The sequence below is a fragment of the Delphinus delphis genome, chromosome 17, assembly GCF_949987515.2.
Source record: "Delphinus delphis chromosome 17, mDelDel1.2, whole genome shotgun sequence".
NCBI lineage: Eukaryota > Metazoa > Chordata > Mammalia > Artiodactyla > Delphinidae > Delphinus > Delphinus delphis.
The window spans coordinates 60,493,836-60,505,147 of NC_082699.1; the positions used below are offsets into that span (position 1 = coordinate 60,493,836).

Sequence of the window (11,312 nt, forward strand, 5' to 3'; positions counted from 1 at the left end):
CGTCTAGCTGTTAGGGACACCAATAAAGTAACTTCATTTTATTTCTATGCATACATCTTTTCTTTCCTTTTTTCTTGTTTTTTTTTTTTTTTTTTTTTTCGGATTAACAATGGAAAGGTCCCAAAGTTCTATCATTTTGGCTGTCTAGATGAAAAGAGAATCTCGATCCAGGCCTGCAGGAAAGCCTAGATCTGGCTGGCGAGAATAAAACAAAACTAGCAGCGTTCCTTGGGTCAGCCATATAGCTCAGGGTGCTTGGGTATTCTCACTCTTTCTGTTCCCGCCATTTAGCAATTTTCTCAAACAGGAACAAAACAGGAAGTGGAAAAAAGAATGACATGGAAAGTCATTTACTAATCCTACTCCCTGGGGAATGGAAAACAGAATTCCCCTCATGGTCTAATTATTCTTTGGTATCTTTAACGAAACCAAATCATGAGAGCTTCCAGTGTCTGGCTGATGTTTCAGAGGCCTGATTTCCACGTGTCCTTGGCTCTGAAAGGAAATATCTGCTAACTTCCTGAAGTCTCCTTATTATCATCTATTACCATTTAGTTCCCAGAAAAATCTTTGTCATTTTTCTAACAATGGAGGGAAAAATCTAGTGGAACAGAAACGCTCTCTGTAAACCGTCATGTGTTTTTGCTTGCTTGAAACCGAAATAGTGTGACTTCAGAATTCGGTTTTGGAGTCACTGGCTCTTTGGTGACAACTTGGTAGGCACGTAGCAATCTTAAGCATGACCCTGCTTTACCAGGCAAAAGTGAACATACGTGTCTCTTTTCATCCATGCTCCTGCATGTGGGTCTATAAAAGAAGAAAAATGCCATAGAGAGATGCTTTAGAAACTGAATTCTATTGACTACTATAAACTGCGGCATACCAGAATCAGGGGATTTTGGTAAATCTGTTAAAACACATTCTGAAATCCTTGGCTCGAAAGCCGTATTTACAGAGTCACAGAAAAAACAGCAAGAAGACCATAATAGCTACTTCTATTCTGCACTACTATTAGGCCAGGCTAGACTTCAATCTTCATTCCGTTGAAAAAACACAAAAAACCAAACCCTTGCAAATTGGGCATTATTTCATTTTACTTATGCAGGGTTTGAAACTCAGAAACATTAAGCACCTTCCCCAACACCACACAGGTGCCAATGGCAGAGCCCAGCTGAACGTCTTCCAGGTACCTTAAGGATTTTGCAGACCCATTCCCCTCATTTCACACACGAGATGCTGAAATTTAGCCGTAAGGTATTTAGACACGGTAAAATAGTCTGAAATGTTAAGGATTTGTATACATCCAACTCTGATGATTCATGATAACTGAAGAGAATGTTACTTTGATGGTTAGCTTCTTGTGGGCCAGAAAAAAAGTCTGTTTTGCTCACCTTAGTGGTGGCACAGACTAGGCATTTAATCAATATTTGTGAATGAAAAGACAATGTATACAACTGAAAACAGAAAATATAGAAGTCAATTTATATTTGGTTTCGAAATAGATGTTTTTCTTAGCAGATTTATCCTCTTAGGAAATTATAACTTCTTCAGGATTACCACAGCCAGTTTGCTCTTTTTCCTTTCCTTTCCTTTTTTTTTTAACACTTTGGTGAAAGTCAGAGCCAGATGTGTGCTGCTAGAAGCCAGATGAAGATGTGAAATGCAAAACACCCCCATGCACAGTCAAATTATAGGTCCCAACTGTGATATTTTCTGGGGCCCTGGGGCTCCAAGCAATGCCAACTCCCTTCATAACCACTGTATCGGTCCACTCGGGTCTCCATGATGGATGGGATGTGGCAGGGAGAAGGGAAGGGGTGTCGGACGCCAGTGGGAGAAATGACGTGCCCCTCGCTACGTCTTCACACACAAGCCAGCTCTGTCAGACTCTTCTCCCGCTCGATTTCCTTGGCATTGAAGGCACATCTCAAATCTCATCGTAAACTCCCACTAGAGAAAGCTGCAGTGCAACCTGCTCAGTTGAACAGAACTGGCCCCCAATTTGGGGCATCCTGCCTGCTCAATCTGAGGGCAGCCTGCTTTCATGTCAGACACATCTGCCTGCCAGGTTAGGTGGCGAAGATGCTTGCTCAGCAGTGAGGCATGAGCTGACATTCAGGGACTTGAGCAGAACCTCCTGTGCAACGTTGGAGAGAAAAGCTCTTCCTTCCAGACTGACAGCCAGCAATACCAATTTCTTGTTCGATGAACGCAAATCTTTTCATTTCTACCCCAAAGCGCGGGAGCCTGGCTATACATTGTGACGCTCCCCTGAGCTGAGCAGGCTGAAAAGACTGACATGGGTTTAACAGACGTGATCAACCGTAGCTGGCAAATGGAACGTGAAGTTAATTGTTTCACTAGCGGAAGAAGATTCAGAGGCTTCCTTCGCTGCTAGAGCTGGGTGTGCTTCAGGCACACTGATGCCTGGCTGAAATTACCAGTCGTTCCGTGTCAGGAGGGCCTGGTTCTGAAAGGTTTTTTCCAATGTGACATTAATAATTTATAAATAGGCCAGTACACAAAACTGTATCTGTAAGAAGAACTGAGGGGTAAGATAAACAGGAACTTAACTTCTTAATAAAAAGTGAAGGATGAAAGAGACCAAAAAAAAAAAAAAGCACTTGTGGGTAATATGTGGAGTATAAATATTATCTTGTATCTACCATCAATGATCAGAAAAAAAGAAAAGATCATGTAGGATCATGCCATAAAAGGTGACACTTCGTGTGTTCCTTCTCCTCTGATCTGCTGTGAGCATCTGGTTGGATCTGAGTACATTAAATCTGATTAAAGTTTGTTTTTTACAATTGTTTAGACTCATCTAGTTAAGGAAGGCTGGGATGCATTCTATTCTATCTTGTGTATTGTCAACAGAATTGTCAGTGAAGTTTGGAATGTGGGAACTTTATTATGTAATTATGTGAGAGAGAAAGAGGGAGAACCCAGTTTTAGTTTGCAGTTTTGGCAGTTGGAAAAAATAAAACAGACTTTTTTTTTTTTACTTGAAAATTGGGCAAACTAGGCATACACGACACAAAAGAAATGGAGTTTGTCTAGGCCAGTTTTTGGCATATTGATTCGCTTAGACTTCTCCATCAATTAGATACAACACAACGAGAAATAAAGAGAGAATTGGATTCCTCTAATCAGCTGAATTACAAGGTTAGAGTTCTAAATTATTGCTTTGTTGTTGGAGCAGCAAATTATTGGTGAAAGGATATTTTTACTTCTATGCATTCATTTAATCTCTATATGCTTCTGATAACTATCAGAAAAATGCTGATGCAAATATATGTTGCAATTAAATATATATAGATTACATTTTTTCATCATTCTAAATCTTAGAGATGCTTTGAAGCTCTGAGAGAACCAACACTCCACTTGCTGGAAAATAAAACCATGTCCAAACCACACAATCAAATCCCAAATCCCACATGGATAACAAAGGTGCAAAATTCCACATATGAAAGTATCAGATGTTAGAAACTCAATTTAGTATTATAAATCCACATCAATTTTTATTAAATAAAAACCTAAGTAAGAAAATAAATGTAAAATCCTAGTATACAACGGACTAATGGTTACTAATGGTAACCCCAGCTGTCATTTACTGAACATTTACCAAGCAGTTCACACCAGGATAGGCACTAAGGGGGACCCACTGAAATAGAAGACCAAGTTCTGGCTCTTAATGAACTCAAGATATAGGTAACAAAAGGAAAGAAAGAGGGAAAAAGTGACCATAACTGGGAATTTCTATGGGCCAGACATTAAGCAGTTACACATATACGTTTTATCCTCACAATAACCCTACCAGGTAGGTGTCACCAAGCCCTTATTGATGGTAAGGGTCAGTGTGTCTCTCCCTCATCACATGGCAAAGAGCTACAAAGACCTTATCTCCATCCGTCTCTGAGCTTCCTGGCTCTTGTTCTTTCTGTTTCTCCAATGCATTTTCATCTTTGAATTTGTGTTCAGAATGCCTCCTTTGCCATATGCGGTTGAAATACCCCTTCCTCAGAGAAGGAAGCCATCCTTGAACACCCAGGCCAGGTAAGCCTGTTATATGACTGGCACTTAAAATCTGTTAATTCCCTATTTATTTGTAGGAACATTTGATTAATGTCTCTCTCTCTCTCTCACTAGACTGTAAATTCCCTGAGGGCACAGAGCCAAAGTTTAGAAGTGAAGCTTGCCCTTTTTCTAATGCCATTCAGCCTCTATCGTGTATTTGTCACCTGCATTATTCAAAAGCATTTGCCGTCTTGTGCTGTATTTTACAAAAGAAGGTAAACAGAGCTTGGGTCTTGATGCCCAATTGTGAAGTGTTGGTTTGTTCATTCATTCATTTATATTTTCATCATGTATTAATTTAGTCAATAAATATTTGTTGACCACCTAGTCTGTGCTAGGAACTCTTCTAGCTGCCTGGAATACAACGATGAATAAAACAAAAAAATCCTTAGGATGAATGACATTTAGTCAAAAGTATGCTTGGTCTCCAATCTTGATCCAGTTTCTAAGTGTCTGCTACGTATAAGACTATGTGTATAAGGTTGCGTGACAGACTGACATGCAGACTAATGGACAACTTTTAATTAACATAAATATATTAAATATGAAGTCTGTAAAATGATGAGGTGGATGTAGTGAGAAGCCTTCCATAATAGATACAGTCAAACGACTGTGGTGGCTTTCAAGAGCCACGTATTTATTCTGTTCACGTTCTCGTGGCTCCACAGGTAACTGGAACGCCTATTTGACAGTTCCTGCCATGGATGGTTTAAAACCACAAAAGAAAACTGAGGTTATCACCATGCAGTTGCTCTGCAATTTGTCCGTAACTTGATGATATAACTAACTGGTCCTAAGAATATCCAAGAAAAAATAACTCGGACTCTGATGGTCATTCCAAAAGAAGAATTACCCAAATGTTTAAGCCATGGCCATGTCACTGGTATAAGGAAACCACCTTCTAAAGGGACAGATGTCGCAGGGACAGCCAAAAGAAATACAAATGGACCGTAAATCAGACAGGAAAGCAATTCAACCTTATCAGTAAGATAAATGCAGATAAAAGTTGCTTGTCATTTTAAAGCTAATTAGAAAATATTTAAAAGGAAAAAGAAATACCTAGTTTGTAGAGGCTTTTTCAGGAAGGTAAATGTTTTACATTTTTGAGGGGAGGGTAAATATTTATGAATTTTCAGAAGGGCAATTTGTTCATATGTGTATGTAATGTGAATTCTTTAAAGTGTTCCTACACCTTTTGGAGCGCATAACTACACTTGGGAAAAAATAAAAATTTTTATAATATGCTTATTTTTAATTGTAATAATACACAAACAGAAAAAGTCAAATGCAGTGCTTATAACTGAAAAAAGCATTCTGCCCATTGCTGCCCATCTAGTGAACTTCCTGTCAGACACAACCACTTTTAATATTTTAGCTCTTTCTTGTAGTATTTACATCAACTGTTCATACACTTATACCAAGGGATTCCCTTGCAAAGAATCTAGAAATAGATTTTTGGTAGATCTAGAAATATTACCAGGTATGTGCAGCCTGTCATTATTTCTAATAATAAGAAAATCAGAAGCAACATTTGCTTGGATTATTTGAATAAATGATGGCCTAAATGTGCAACCGAATATTAAGTAGCCGGGTATATTTAAATGACATGTCAATAAAATAAACATAAAAGAAATTATCTTTAGATAGAGGCTGGTACTCTTCTGAATGTCCAAATTCTCTTCAATAAATGTATGATTACTTATCAACAGAACAATGAACATCATTTTAAAAGGTGAAACTTTTATATTCTGTAATCTAGAGGCTTTGATTTCATGTAAGGGTTGAGGGAAGTGCAGTTTTCATAAGGTATAATTGGGAAAAATCTTTGCTTTTGGTTCACTTCTGTGTGAAGGAGACATTAATAGGGGCAATGATATAACATTTGCATGAAAAGCGAAGAGAGTTTGACTAGAGTCTACTTGAGTCATGGAGTGCGCTGTGTGTGGAGGTCTGGACAGGAGAACTGACAAATAAATGGGGTGTTAGAGCCTGGCAGATACCCAAGTAGGCAAGTGGTCAAATTCCTCAAGGTTGGTGGGACAGGAAGGGGTCATGCACATCCAGGTAGAGTCCAGAGATAGGGGTGGGTCAGATTCAGCAAGTATCACCAGCAATGGGGTAAAGCAACAGGGATCATCTGGGAGGGTCTCGAGGCTTATAACCACGATGAAAGATGTGGGTCACTCAGGGCCCATCAACCTTAACTGTGAAGATGCCTAAGGGTAAACTATGCCCCAGGCAAGTCAGTAAGCCAGAGAGAAAAAGACGAATATCATATGATATTGCTTATATGTGGAACCTATTTAAAACAATGACACAAACGAACTTATACAGAAAACAGAAATGGACCCACAGACATAGAAAACAAACTTATGGTTACCAAAGGGGAAAGCGGGGGAGGGAAAAATTAGAAGTTTGGGATTAACGTATACGCACTACTATATATAAAATAACCAACAAGGACCTAATGTATAGCACAGGGAACTATACTCAATATTTTGTAATAGCCTATAAGGGAAAAGAATCAAGAATATTGATTGAGTCCAAGGAGCTGGCAGTTGGAAAAGTTCAGATGAAAGATCATCACCCCAAAATGTACCAAAGTGGCTTTAGGAGATGTTCTGAAAGATTAGCAACAATCTCTTTGTAGCCTACACACATGTGGCTCTAAGCTAAGTACATATAAGTCAATTTAAATAGATTTTTTTTTTTTTGGATGGGGAAGCGTAGATGGTAGATTGATTCAATCTCTCAAATTAGCATAGTAAAAGTTGCCTCAGAGCTGGGCAACTGGCTCACCTCATGACCACGTGAAAGTCATGTATATCAGGGTGAGTTAGGCAATGCTGCCCTGAAACTCAGTGACTTGATATAAATAACAAATGATTATTCTTCTTTCATATGACAGCTTTACGTGAGTAAGGCAGCTTTCCTCCATCACAAACTCACAGATCTAGGGACCCTCCATCTCGGCAGGCCACCATCTTGAATACATAGTCTCCACTGTTGCCCAGGGAAGGGGCGAGAGAGAGTGGAGAACGACGCAGGGAGCTGTGTGGCCCGATTTGGAGGTGGCATACACATGCCACTGGGCCAGACCTAGTCATTTGGTCTTAACATAAGTATAAGCACAGCTGGGAAATGCAGTGTTTCTGTGTGCTCAGGAGGAGTACTGGGATAGCGATGGTTCTCAACATCTGGTCCCAGATCAACAGAATCAGAATCAACTAGGATTTTGTTAGAAAGGAAAATTCACAGGCTCCACTGAAGACCGACTGAATCAGCAGTTCAGCAATCAGTGTTTCGACCAGCTCCTCAGGTGATTCTGATGCACACTGAAGTTGGAGAATCACTGGGGGAGGGGATCTCTTTCACGCCTTATTTTTGACTACCTACTATGCATTTATTTTTCTAAAATTGGGGTATAGCTGGTCTACAATGCTGTGTTACTTTCTGCTGTATAACGAAGTGAATCAGCTTTAATGTATACATATATCCCCTCCCTCTTGGACCTCCGACACCCCCCATCCCACCCATGTAGGTCACCACAGAGCACTGAGTTGAGCTCCCTGTACTACACAGCAGGTTCCCACTAGCTATCTGTTTTACACCTGGTCGTGTATATATGTCAATCCCAGTCTCCCAGTTCATCCCACTTCCCCCGCCACCCTGTCTCCATACGTCCATTCTCTACGTCTGCGTCTCTACTCCTGCCCTGCATATAGGCTCATCTGTACCATTTTTCTAGATTCCACATACACGCGTTAGGAAAACTGGACAGCTACATGTAAAAGAATGAAGTTAGAACACTCCCTAACACCATACACAAAAATAAACTCAAAATGGGTTAAAGACCTAAATGTAAGACGGGACACTATAAAACTCTTAGAGGAAAACATAGGAAGAACCCTCTTTCAGCCTTTTTGGCTAATTTTTAAATGTTACAGATTACAGATAAACAGTGCATCTGCATAGAATCATGTATGACTCTGAGCATTTATACACTTACTCTGCTGGGAATTAAACTTACAGTTTCTACAATGTGCAAATTTAAACATATCTTACCAATTATCAACTTAATACAGTAACACAGAATGTTTATGAAGAACAGCATGTGTTTGTGAGTATTCTTTTATGGAGTCAAATAACTTTATGCACTTCTAGGCAGACATTTATTTACTTGAAGGTTAAAACATGCCTGACAATGGCTGAACTATTTACAGAAACTCAAAACAAACAAGCCAGAGTAGAAATGCTAATGACAAATTAGAGGCAGGATCAGATAGACTGACATGGGAATGAAACTCTGGGACCAAAATGACATGAAAACCTTGAAGAGAAAGTTTGGAAATGCAAAGAGTGAAATGTGGTGGGACCATGGGATGTGAAGAATTAGCAAAAAGCTGTAGTGGAGGTGGAGGACCCTTAGCATGTGAAACAGGTTCCAAGTGTGAACACTGCCACGAGTGAAGAAAATGAACAAAAATACGGAAAGCTGTGATGGAAGTGGTTCTCTTGACCCACTGACGGAAACACTTCCTGTGTTATTAAAATGCTCACTAGGGGTGTGTCATTCAAAGCGGAAAGCTACAGATACAAAAGCAGCTCAGTCATCTTCCACCCATAAACGTACCCCAGTATGAATCACTGACCAGTATTTAATCTCAGATACCTATAAGATGCTTCAAAAGGTGGAATACTGGATTCATTAAGTGTGGTATCTTAGAACAATAAGATTGTTCATTTGTTTAGAATAAACATATGCATAAACTAACTGCATTCATATTTCATTAAAACTTTAAGACCTGCTAGAATTGCCATGATGAGTATAGATATTTTATCTTTTAACCAGTTTATAAATTATAAAAGCAATGCACGCTCATGGACAGAAATGATTCAAACAGATGGTTACTGAGTGAAAAGGAAACACTCTCCTCCACGTTTCTACACTGCCTAGACATAACCATTGTCACTAGTTCCTTATGTTATCCTTAGAGAGTTTTTCTACAGGTAGGGAGTCCTTGACCTGTATTTTAGGAGCATCTCATTTAAAATAGGCACCTTAGGGACTTCTCTGGTGTCGCAGAGGTTAAGAATCTGCCTGCCAATGCAGGGGACATGGGTTCGAGCCCTGGTCCAGGAAGATCCCACATGCCACGGAGCAACTAGGCCCGCGTGCCACAACTACTGAGCCTGAACTCTAGAGCCTGTGAGCCACAACTACTGAGCCGTTGTGCCACAACGACTGAAGCCCGCGTGCCTAGAGCCCTGCTCTGCAACAAGAGAAGCCACCGCAATGAGAAGCACACGCACCACAACAAAGAGTAGACCCCACTCACCGCAACTAGAGAAAGCCCGCGGGCAGCAACGAAGACGCAACGCAGCCAAAAATAAATAAATAAAATTTATGAACAAAACAAGGTACCTTAGCTGTCAAAAAGAAGGCAGAGACAACACATGTAGAAAATGACAGTGGAAAGTAAGAAAATTTTTAAAAGCTCAAACGAAGACCAAGAATAAAATAAGTATATAAATACACAAACGTTGGAACATGGTAAAGCTCTTCACAACATTTTCTAGCGCCATAGAGTTGAGCGTTTTTGCTGGGGTGGATTCAAAGGGCAAAGGACCAAAGGGGGAAAAATTAAACATCAGTATTATTCATGGAAGCCAGAGGAGGGGAAAATGAATGACCTCCAAGGAAGAAGTGGGAGCATCTTCAGTTGTTAAATTTCCCAGGTCACATCTTGTAATGTAAATGGTGGCATCTTGAATATGTAGCCACGTTCATCTAGCCCTTTGCTCCTTTATTGATTTATTTTAATTCTTATTTCTTTATTTTTGAGACAAACATTATTTATTAAAGAATCTAGCTGAAAAGACAGCAATTCACCAATTCCTTTACGATCCTCATGTTATGCACAGGCATCACTCCTAAAACTTTCCAAATGGCAGATGCCCAGATCCCACTCTCCAAACTAAAGAAATCAAAACCTCAAGGAGGGACCCTGACGTGTTCACTTTTAGAAAGCTCCACAGATGCTTCTTTCTAAGGGGCAACCAGGACGGAGAGCTAGCATCTTAGATACTTGAAAATCTATCCATCCCTGGACTAAATCTGAATAATGAATACGTACATGTTACATGCTTACAACAAAAGCAGACAACATATATAGCTACTCATAACACACCCACATCACAACGGGTTTTGGTGGGGCACAGGATGTCACGTTATAGGCCTGCATCGAGGGCATCTTAAAAAAAAACACCCTATGAAGTCCATTGCCGTATTTAGTATGGATTCAGTAGGGATGTTAATTAAGAAGTTCACAAGTTATCCTGGGTCTCCTTATGAGAAATCAAAGGAGAACTTCTGAGGCCTCAGAACCAGTTGTACTTTCACAGAGAAAGTGATTTATTTTCCTGTTTTAGACATCATGAATCAAGTAACGACTCCTATCCTCTCTGTACTTTGGCTCCTACAACAAAGTTCAAACTCCACTTTGTGGCCCGGGGCGAGTCCATCTACAGGGTCTCATGCCACACATTTTGTGGACTAACCCCATTCCTTTTTCCACTGTATCTTTTAATTCTCGTCTTTCCTTTTCTTCTTTCATTAAAAAAAAAAATGTTGTGGGAGACAGCGGAGTCTGCGGAAGGCGGCGCCGACGGCCCTGTGAGAGCGAAGCGGCCGTGGGGCCGCGCCGGTGGCCGCAAAGCTCGCGGCCTGCGGCCCTTCGCCTCGGCGGCACGGAGGCGGCTGTCGCTGAGCAAGCTTTGGTCGTGCTCCGCTTCGGAGTCACACACCGCCGCGGCTCCATGTTCTATGCCGAGGACGGGGATATGGCTCACGAGCTCTATGAGACAGTCGTCACCAAGAACGGGCAGAAGCAGGCCAAGCGGAGGCGGGTGCATGAGAACCTGATTCCTCAGGGCATCGGAAGCTGGATCTCCCCTCGCATCCACGTGGATTTCCCTGCGATCCTCTATGAGGTGTGAACCTGGGAGGTGGCAGCTATAAACACCCCCTGGTCCCAGCAAGAACCCCTCCAGGCTCCAGGTGTGGCTTCCATCGAGGAACCTAGGCTGGGCCCACAACCCTGAATAAACTCCCCTGGCCTGGAACCTTCAACGGTGAGCAGGGCCGCCCTACAGTGCTGGTTGGGTGTTGGTTTGTATGTGGACAGGAGTTGGCCGGTGGCCGGCAAGGGCTGACGGCGGAGTTCCCAGTCCCC

General features: G+C 41.2%; 1 protein-coding gene and 1 pseudogene across 1 annotated transcript in view; one reads left to right on the forward strand and one right to left on the reverse strand.

Annotated features, from left to right (window-relative positions):
• The window catches only part of SAMD12 (sterile alpha motif domain containing 12), a 412,259-nt gene that overhangs the window by 98,194 nt on the left and 302,753 nt on the right, over positions 1–11,312 (reverse strand). The gene's annotated exons all lie outside the window — the stretch shown is intronic.
• On the forward strand, positions 10,706–11,076 carry LOC132413392 (tumor suppressor candidate 2 pseudogene; annotated as a pseudogene).